This window comes from Vespula pensylvanica, chromosome 8 (assembly GCF_014466175.1).
Source record: "Vespula pensylvanica isolate Volc-1 chromosome 8, ASM1446617v1, whole genome shotgun sequence".
In the NCBI taxonomy this organism is placed as follows: Eukaryota; Metazoa; Arthropoda; class Insecta; order Hymenoptera; family Vespidae; genus Vespula; species Vespula pensylvanica.
This window is the reverse complement of record NC_057692.1, coordinates 2,137,243-2,147,259: the sequence shown is the minus strand read 5'-3', so window position 1 is coordinate 2,147,259 and position 10,017 is coordinate 2,137,243. Positions and strand designations below refer to the sequence as shown.

The following is a 10,017-nucleotide window of genomic DNA, read 5'->3' as shown; positions in this document are numbered from 1 at the left end:
GTGTACTCCTCGAACTTCGAAGCAAGACTGAACCATTAATTGTTAAAATCGGTCGAACGCTCGACTTTGTTGTCGTCTGACGAAGCTCCGTATCCCCACTCCACAATTTAATTCTGAAACGAAATAAATCGTATAGAATATTGAGAGGACGAGTGATAATAATATACTCACATTAACTCTTTGTTATTATTTCTGGAGAATGCGTACTACCAGAACTACGATGTGTACTCGTCGAAATTCGAAATAGGACTGAACCATCAACTGTCAAAATCGGTCCGATTATATTTTCGTCACGAGTGGGAGATCATCCCCACTACACCGCTTAATTCTAAAACAATATAAATCGTATGGAATATTGAAAGAACGAGTGATAATAACATACTTACATTAACTCTTTGTTATTATTTGTGGAGAATGCGTACTACGAGAACTACGATGCGTACTCGTCGAAATTCGAAGCAAGACTGAACCATTAACTCTTAAAATTGGTCGGACGCTCGACTTTGTTGTCGTCTCACGAAGCTCCGTATCCCCACTCCACAATTTAATTCTAAAACAATATAAATCGTATAGAATATTGAAAGAACGAGTGATAATAATATACTTACATTAACTCTTTGTTATTACTTGTGGAGAATGCGCACTACGTGAACTACGATGTGTACTCGTCGAAATTCGAAGCAAGATTGAACCATGAACTCTTAAAATCGGTCCGATTATATTTTCGTCACGAGTGGGAGATCATCCCCTCTACACCATTTAATTCTAAAACAATATAAATCGTATAGAATATTGAAAGAACGAGTGATAATAATATACTTACATTAACTCTTTGTTATTACTTGTGGAGAATGCGCACTACGTGAACTACGATGTGTACTCCTCGAACTTCGAAGCAAGACTGAACCATTAATTGTTAAAATCGGTCCGATTATATTTTCGTCACGAGTGGGAGATCATCCCCACTATACCACTTAATTCTAAAACAATATAAATCGTATAGAATATTGAAAGAACGAGTGATAATATACTTACATTAACTCTTTGTTATTACTTGTGGAGTATGCGTACTACGTGAACTACGATGTGTACTCGTCGAAATTCGAAGCAAGACTGAACCATAAACTCTTAAAATCGGTCGAACGCTTGACTTTGTTGTCGTCTCACGAAGCTGAGTATCCCCACTCCACAATTTAATTCTGAAACGAAATAAATCGTATAGAATATTGAGAGGACGAGTGATAATAATATACTCACATTAACTCTTTGTTATTACTTGTGGAGTATGCGTACTACGAGAACTACGATGTGTACTCGTCGAAATTCGTAGCAAGACTGAACCATTAACTCTTAAAATCGGTCGGACGCTCGACTTTGTTGTCGTCTCACGAAGCTGAGTATCCCCACTCCACAATGTAATTCTAAAATGAAATAAATCTTATAGAATATTGAAAGAATGAGGGGTATAATTATGTACTTATATTAATTTTTCATTATTACTTGCGTGGAACGCATCCTGTGAGAACTGCGATGTGTACTCGTCGACGTACAAAAGGAAACTAACAAAATAATAGTGAAAGTACATAAAAGTCGTATATGTTCGTATTACCCAAGGCCAATGATCGCGAAAGAAAAATTTCAAAGTATTAAAATTATAAACTAAAGTTATTTTATTTTTCTCGCGTATCGATCTTTGTAATGTTAAACGAATATAGTATTGTTTAAATATTAATTTTTTGTATTGTGCAAATATTAAAAATTATTTAAATAAATGTAAAATTATCGAATGTATTGATTTCTAAGCTTTTGCGTTTGGAAAAAGAGAGCTGCGACGTTCACTCGACGGCGTACAAAAGGAAACTAACAAAATAATAGTCAAAGTAAATAAAAGTTGTATACGTTTATGTTACACGAAACCAATGATTCCGAGACGAAAATTTCAAAGTATTAACATATTAAATTGAAATTATTTTCTTTCTCGCATGATACGGTCTTTGTCTTGTTAAACGAATGTATTGTTGTTTAAATATTAGTTTTTTGTATTGCACGTTAAAAACTGTTTAAATAATTGTAAAATTATCGAAAATTTTAATTTCCGAGATATGAAGATGATAATTTCTTTTGCTTTTGGAAAGATAGATCTTCGATATTCACTCGTCGGAATACAAAAGAAAACTAATTCGAAATCTTATGTAGCTATATAGTAAATGTGTACAAGCATATAAAAAAGTATTGGTTTGTGCTTACCTTCGCATTGAAGGAATTTTTCTAAAAGATTATACATGCAGCGTATCAATTTACACAGGTTTGTAGATTCACAGCTTGGAGACAATGTTTTATACTCGGTTCCATGTATTTGTGTGAATGTGTCCAGTATCTGTGTGACAGCAAACGAGAGTGAATATTTTTGTCCGCATATTTTACGATGAAATACAGATATTTTTGCGAAAAATGATATTGGTCGATGTGCTAATGCTTTTTAGAATTTATATTGATCAGTAATGTTCGACAATTCAGACGAGATCTTTTTTTTTTTCTTACCTTATTCGGATGAATTTTTTCTTCGTTGCAGCTTCTTCTTCTTCTTCCAAAGCCATTAGAACTTCTGACTACCAACGAGTACATAATAAATTCTCTTCAATAGAAATTATTTATTAATCAATATTTATAGATCAATCTATAGATAAGTATAATTAAATATCATTCCTTCCGAACATTTACAAGAGATACTGATCATCGAAAAGATAAATTCTTTGATTATTCGATTTATTAACTAGTTATTTTTTGACTTCCGAAGTGGGAGAGAGAAGAAACATACCTAAATACGAATGCGGGAATCTACGTATTTGGCGGGAATTTTATATAACTTGATAGACAACACTAAGACGTTCGATAACAATTCTTAATGATTTTTTTTCGATTGAATATTATATTCTGTGCTATTTTTCAATGAAATGTTAAGAAAAATTAATACATTTATTAATGCGTAATATTTCTAAAATGACGTAGTATGATTCTAGTTTCACTAACTAGTTTCACGGTATAGATGACGCCATTGCTGCTTCAGTTCGTGAACGAAGCAAGCAAATACGTCTCCCCGTCGTTCTCGTTAATTATAAGTAATCAGTAGTTGTTATTTTTTCTAACGTACACTCGATTATTATATATCAATCGATAGTTAAACACGCGATTTTGAAGAGACCGCGTTCGCGAATCAGGATATTACGGCGTTTAAAAGATATATGCGAAAATAAAATCGGTCTTTCGTTAATCCCCCGGGAAGCTGTTGCTTCGTATTTTTTTTTCACTTTTCTAGCTTGATTTTCACAATACCGATACTTCTCTCGCTTTTTAATAGTGCTCTGATTAATAATTTTGCGTTTATAATTATGTTCGATCGATATTTTGTTTTATATTCTATTTTCATATATATTCATACATACTTTTTCATACATACAATCTTTTTTATACATTATATGTACACATACACTCTTCTATCTTCTCCTTTTTTCACACACACACACACACATTTAATTTTATTTTATATTAATATGAGATCTCACATTTTCCAGATTTTCAAGAATTTCACGAGATAGAACAGCAGAGCATCGAATTAGAATTAATGTTAATGCATCGTTCTTCGTAGTCCAGAATTAAGAGGATAAATACCTGTAAGTCAACTTTCTTCTTCATATATTTCTTGAGTAATTGTGAAAGATGAAAAAACATAATCCGTGATTCTATATAATGCGATCACAAGCTCGGCCTTTCTGAAGTATTTATATGTGTAATATACGTATATATGTGTATATGTGAGATATGTTTTCTACGAATGTATTGATGCGTTGCATCGAGTTCGGCGTTCATTTGCATGTGTGTATTGTCTGTGTGTAAAAATATCTGTGTTTTTTCTTTCTTTTTTTGTCATCTGCTTTCGCTTTGAATACAGATACTTTCTAAGAAATAATATAGGTTAAGCCAATTCAGTTCTTGGAATTTATATAGGTTAGTACTGTCCAAAAATAATATGTAGTTTTCGTCGCCTATATACATTTCAATGATCAGTTCTCTATATATTTATTTACATATGTATTATTTCTCTTTCTTTCCTTTCTTTTCGATTGTCGATTATGTATGATTATTATCGACACATGATACATTACTTCGATCATAAATTATGTAATTATTCGATATGTCTAAATAAAAATTCAAAGAAGCATTATTTTTTTCAAATATTTATAAAATATATATGTAGTCATATATACAGATATATATATGTGTATATATATATATATATACATATATATACGCATCAATACATAAATCCATCGAATTATTTTGATTTAACAATTACTCATTATTTCGCGTAATGTATAAAGCATAGAGATAACCTTGTAATACAAATGCGTATCTATTTAACGTTTCTATATCTTTAAAAAATATAATGTTTTCATTAGAAAATTATTGTCTATGTTTAAAATTCGAATTAATTACATTTGTCATCCATATCATATTATCTACGTACTTATATTATATTTTTTATTATTTTTCATTGAAAAATATAATATTTGATTTGATTCGATTGTACCTGTGATGACGTCATCGAATTATAGGGACTACTTTCCTTCTTTGCCACTAGTCTCGTCGCCATTTTGGACGTAGTGACAAGTGTACACGGTGTTTCGTCGCTCCGCATAATTACAGGTAATTAGTAAATTTTTTCTGACGTACACTCTTTTCCTTTATATCAATCGATAGCCAAACGCGCGATTTTCATGAGGCCGCGTTCGCAAGTCTGGGCATCATCGCGTTAAAAAGATATTCGCGAAAATAAAATCAGCCTCTCGTAGATCGCCCAAGGAACTTTCGCGTCGTATTTTTTCTTCTAGTTTCCTGTTTTATTCTCGCAATATTAATACTTCTCTTCCTTTTTAATGATACTCTGATCAATATTTTTGTATTAATAGTTGTAATCGATTGATATTTTGTATTAAATTCGATTTTCATATATGATCATATATACACACACACACATGCGTGCACGCACACGAACAGGAATACGATCATATATATATATACATATAGGTATACGATCATATATATATATTACATATATTGTACAATCATATATATGTATATATATATATATAGGTATACGATAATATGTAATAATTACACACACACACACACACACACACACACACACATCTATGGATATTCCCTACACATATTACACACACACACTTTTAATCTTGTCCTGTAGTAATATGATCCTATTTTTTTCAGATTTTCAAGAATTCCGGAGCTACAGTACAAAGCGTCGAATATTTCCAGTGTTTCCTTTTCTTTTGATACATATAGGTAAGTTTATTTTATTTTAATAAATATAGCGAGGTTTAATAGAAAGAGATAGGTAACATACGATATGGAAGCTACATTAGGTTGTGTATTTCTAAAAAATTCTTCGATCGATATCAAAACAAAAACACTCGAGTGTTCGAATTCTCTCAAGGCTACATGAGAGATCTTTGTTTCTATATAATATTTGGAAGAGTACAGACGAAAGCAGATTAATTTCGGCATCGAATGTATTTTTACAGCTATTATTTTATTTTAGAAAATTTATTACATTTTTATTAATAATTGGGTTTCCGTATGCATTTACTTCCAAGCAGTGAGACTTGGGCAATCGATATTGTTTGAGTTTGTATTTTAAGATACAAAGCAAGCAATATCGAGCAAATGGCTGTATACTTTGATACAGTTCAAAAATACTTAACTTTTAATAATCTCAATTTTCATAATGTACTAAATTATTTTTTAGTGAAACGCACTGAAAAATTCTAATTTCGTTTATTATTTTTATTTGTTCTTGATTATTTTCATTTAATTTTACTTATTTTTATTAACTTTTTTCAGGTTAAATATTATATTTTCTATTCTACTTATGTTCACTATTATATGCGCATATTTTTCAATTAAAAATCTGTTTTTAAATACATATAATGAGCTCCTTAATAAACAGAGAAAGATAGCGTATAAATAATAGCTTTAAAGTATCCCTACCAATTGCCAAATAATTCTTGAATTGAAATTCTTGGAAATGAGTCTCCGGCTAGCAACAAAAGAAAAAGCGTGATGTTATTCTGTTATAGGTATATCTATATACATGTATTTGTATACGCTACACTGTACACAGTATTCAGGAGGTACCGACAATAGCACATGTAAACAATCAAAGGACGACCAAGAGGACGACTTTCTTAGTTAATTTCTACACACTCTTCGTTTGTATCAGCAGCCGTCCAGACGTGTTCAGACTTGTTCCTGCTTCTTCAATTTTGGTTCGTCTAATTTCTCATTTACATTATATATAATATTTTATAAGCTTAATTTAATCATTTACAGCTTATTAATCTTATTTTATATCATATTAGAATTCGATATATAATATAGCATTTATATGTTGAATATGCAAATCACATTTACGTGCGTAATCTTATTCTCTATTAATAATAGTTTGAATATTTTCAAGTAATTATTCATTATATTGAGCAATATAATATTCACCATTGAATTTGAAATTTTAATTTAATTTTAATTAATATAAAAAATTAGATGTTAATTCTAACAAACTATCTATTGTGTAATACGACTTAATGTGTTCTGTCGTAGTCTTATTATAAGTTTCTATGCTCTATTATATCCACAACTTTTATTATATAATATTTTATATTTTTTTAAAGAAATTTATATATGGATCCCCATACGCAGCTACCTCCTTGTGGTGGGATCCGGAAATCGGTATTGCGAACGTTCGTATATTTTATATTATACAACGTACGCACTACCGGGCCAAAGGCTGACGTTCGGTGTATTAGGAAATAATTTTGATTAAATGTTAATTTATTATAAAAATTTGTCGAAACGTATTTTACATTAAATTTAAAGAATATTAAGAAACACCGAGAATAATGAAAATGTAATTAAAGTATAATAAAAGTTAAATTAAAATGGAATAAAATTTCAAGATACGTTTAATCGTTTAATTAATATTATAAATATTATAATTTCAATTTTACTGTTCCTTGTCTAGTTTTACTTTAATACTATATCTATTCTGATTTATAGGTATCCACGCAATTAGTATACTTCTATGAACATATCCCTATCGCGATTGTATCTATTTTTAAACGATAGATACAACGCGATTTTGATCGTTTGCTTTTACATATTCATTTATTTTAATATAGCTTACAAGTATTGCAGTTACATCTTTTGAATAGTATCTTTTCATTATTATTACAGCATATACGAAAGATGTAATATAAATTTATAATTTTAAATCATGTAATTTGAATAATATGATATATGATATTTGATATCGAATATTTAATATTTAATATATAATATTTAATACGATATAAATTGTAGAAGTAAACGCCACAGCTTGCTTTAACAATTTTTATTCAACAGGTCTTCAGTTGTAGATCGCGCGCAATGCGATCTTAGAGTCAGTGCTTGTACGAAATAGTTTGATTGTTTTGCAACCAAACAGGTTGCTTTAAAAATAAAATAAACTAAAATCGCGAATTAGAGTCAGTGTTGTTCGCCGTTGAATTTCTCGGTCGCGTTAGTAAATTAAAAAAAAAAAAAAACAAGAATTTATATCATATTCTTGTTAAAACCATATGTTCGCCGCGTTGTTAGAATTATTAACACACTTTCGGCCTATTCGGGAGAAGAGGATTGCGTTGCGATAAATATTGTAATGGTCGAAAGTGTGAATTTAAAAATTCATCCTCTTCATCTTTACCGACGATTGTAAAGCTTCGTCTGGATACAATTACATGTAAGTATATTTCTTTCTTTTAATCGTAACTTCTCTCGTTCGTCCTTTAAATCATATATATATTTTTTTTTTATCATTTTCCCTTCATTCACAAATATATTGGTTCGATATGTAACATATAATTAATCTTTTTTGTACTTTTTTGTATTACAGATTCATCGATTCATCTATTCAACGATTCAACGATTCAACGATTCATCGATTCAACGATAATTTCAATCAACTTCACGACATCATTCGACCTCCTACGAGGGGGACGAGTGTTTTGGAGCCATCGCAGAACTTCTTAAGTAGTAAGTGAAAAATTTAAAGTTCCTCTGGTGCCCATCATGCCGAGGATGAAAGGTCCTTATCGGCACGGGTTACTGGTTGTATTCGTAGACGTCCCATGTCCGAAACGAGCAAAAGTGTCCGTGATTAAAATTTTTGATTTTATTCACGAGTGATTCCCTATACGTGTAGTTAGTTATTTTCTTATGAATATTTTATTATTATTATTATTATTATTATTATTATTATTATTATTATTATTATTATTATATATAGCTCTCAGGCCAGGGTCTTCTTGTTTCAAAGTCGTTTAATTTACAGTGCTGTTTATTAGCACTTTTTTCTCTTCGTTTTTGCTCGCGATATTAGTAATGAAATCGGGCATTAATTTACCCGATTTCGTATAAAGCATATAACGTGGTCTACGTTACATGCATTGTTTCGTACTTAGTCCATTTAATCGCGATTTACTTCGATATTTCGAAATATCGATTTACCAACAAATGAGCAAGAAGACAAATCCCTTCCGCGACGGATAGATTCTGGCAGTTAAGTGGTGGATTATAATCCCGTTCTTTCATTAGAACAGCCATTTAATGAAAGGAGTCGTCCGAGGTTTTTTTATTAAAATTATATATTTCTTAATAATGAAATCTTAAGACTCTAGAGTCACAGTCCGCTTAGATTTTTTATATATATATATATTTTTATATATTTTTTTTATATATTTTTTTATATATATATTAAAAATTAATCATTTTTTAGCTCAGGATTTTCAGCACTAATATACTAATACCCCTTTCTCCCCCCATGCTTTCTGCGTTCTCATCTATGCGTTTAACCCAGGTGTTACTCGTATGGGTGAGAAACGGTCAGCGTGGATTTAGTTTTAAGTTTCCTTTTCAGCGGCTGTCATTGTGCTGGTGATTGCACGATGTACCTTGCACTTGTATGTGCGTTTTAGGAAGTGCATTGTACATCGTTTCGCGATAACTTTTTAATAAATATCTTATATATTTAATATATAATTATATTAATATCGATTTGTATAATAGTTACCACGTACTTGTGGAAAATTTTAAATACTCGTATATATTACTAGTATCTATATATATACTAGTATGTACTAGTATTTTTTGCTTTAGTCATATATGCAATAATCATTAGCCTTGGCAGTCGATTTCAGCAAATGGTACGTACTCCTAATATATTAGAAAAAATACGCGGTTGAACTAGGGTGTCGGAGGTGCCCCGGGGCATGCTCTCTAGTGTAGGCTTTTGCACCCTGGTGGAGTGTGAGAGAACCGTGGAGTGTATGTGTTGGTGTGAATGTTTGCACTTTTTAAATATAGGTCATAGGCAGGCAGGTAGCATACTTTTCTGAGTGAATGTTTCAATTAATTTTAAGTAGGTAGGGACCGGGTAAGGATGCGATTCCCATTTAGGAGTGGGAAGTCCTTTCTCCGGGGATTTGTGAAGTTTCAGCAAATTTTATAATCTTTCAGCATGGCTGAATTTTATCTTTTTATATATTTTTTTTTTTTTAATTTTTTTTTTTCTTACATCTTTTGCTGACACTTTGCATCACATGATATATCTGTATCAAACAGTTCGAAAAACTTTGCACCCAATGAGAACATCAGATACATCCCATATCTTTTGAACTTAGCAAAGGATTTTGAATTTGTTCGATACTTAGTTTTAAATTAATTCTTGCACTTCGCGATTCTTAAAATATTTACTATCTATATATTTCTTATTTAGAGATAGAATATACTTGCATAAGTAAAATGAAAGTATTACAATTCTTGTGATCTTGACATTTTACCGAAACTATATACATCTTTTAAGTGCAACGAGTTAATGTTAGTATGTAATAGGTTCATCGAATAGAA

General features: G+C 30.6%; 1 long non-coding RNA gene across 1 annotated transcript in view; it reads right to left on the bottom strand.

Moving 5' to 3' along the window:
- Window positions 1–3,213, bottom strand: part of LOC122630866 — a 4,110-nt gene extending 897 nt beyond the window's left edge. The window contains exons 1-2 of the long non-coding RNA XR_006327574.1: window positions 3,203–3,213; window positions 881–882 (exon numbers count right to left, since the gene is read on the bottom strand). This is a non-coding gene — a long non-coding RNA (uncharacterized LOC122630866). The remainder of the gene's footprint in view (window positions 1–880; window positions 883–3,202) is intronic.
- Between the last annotated feature and the right edge of the window lie 6,804 nt (window positions 3,214–10,017).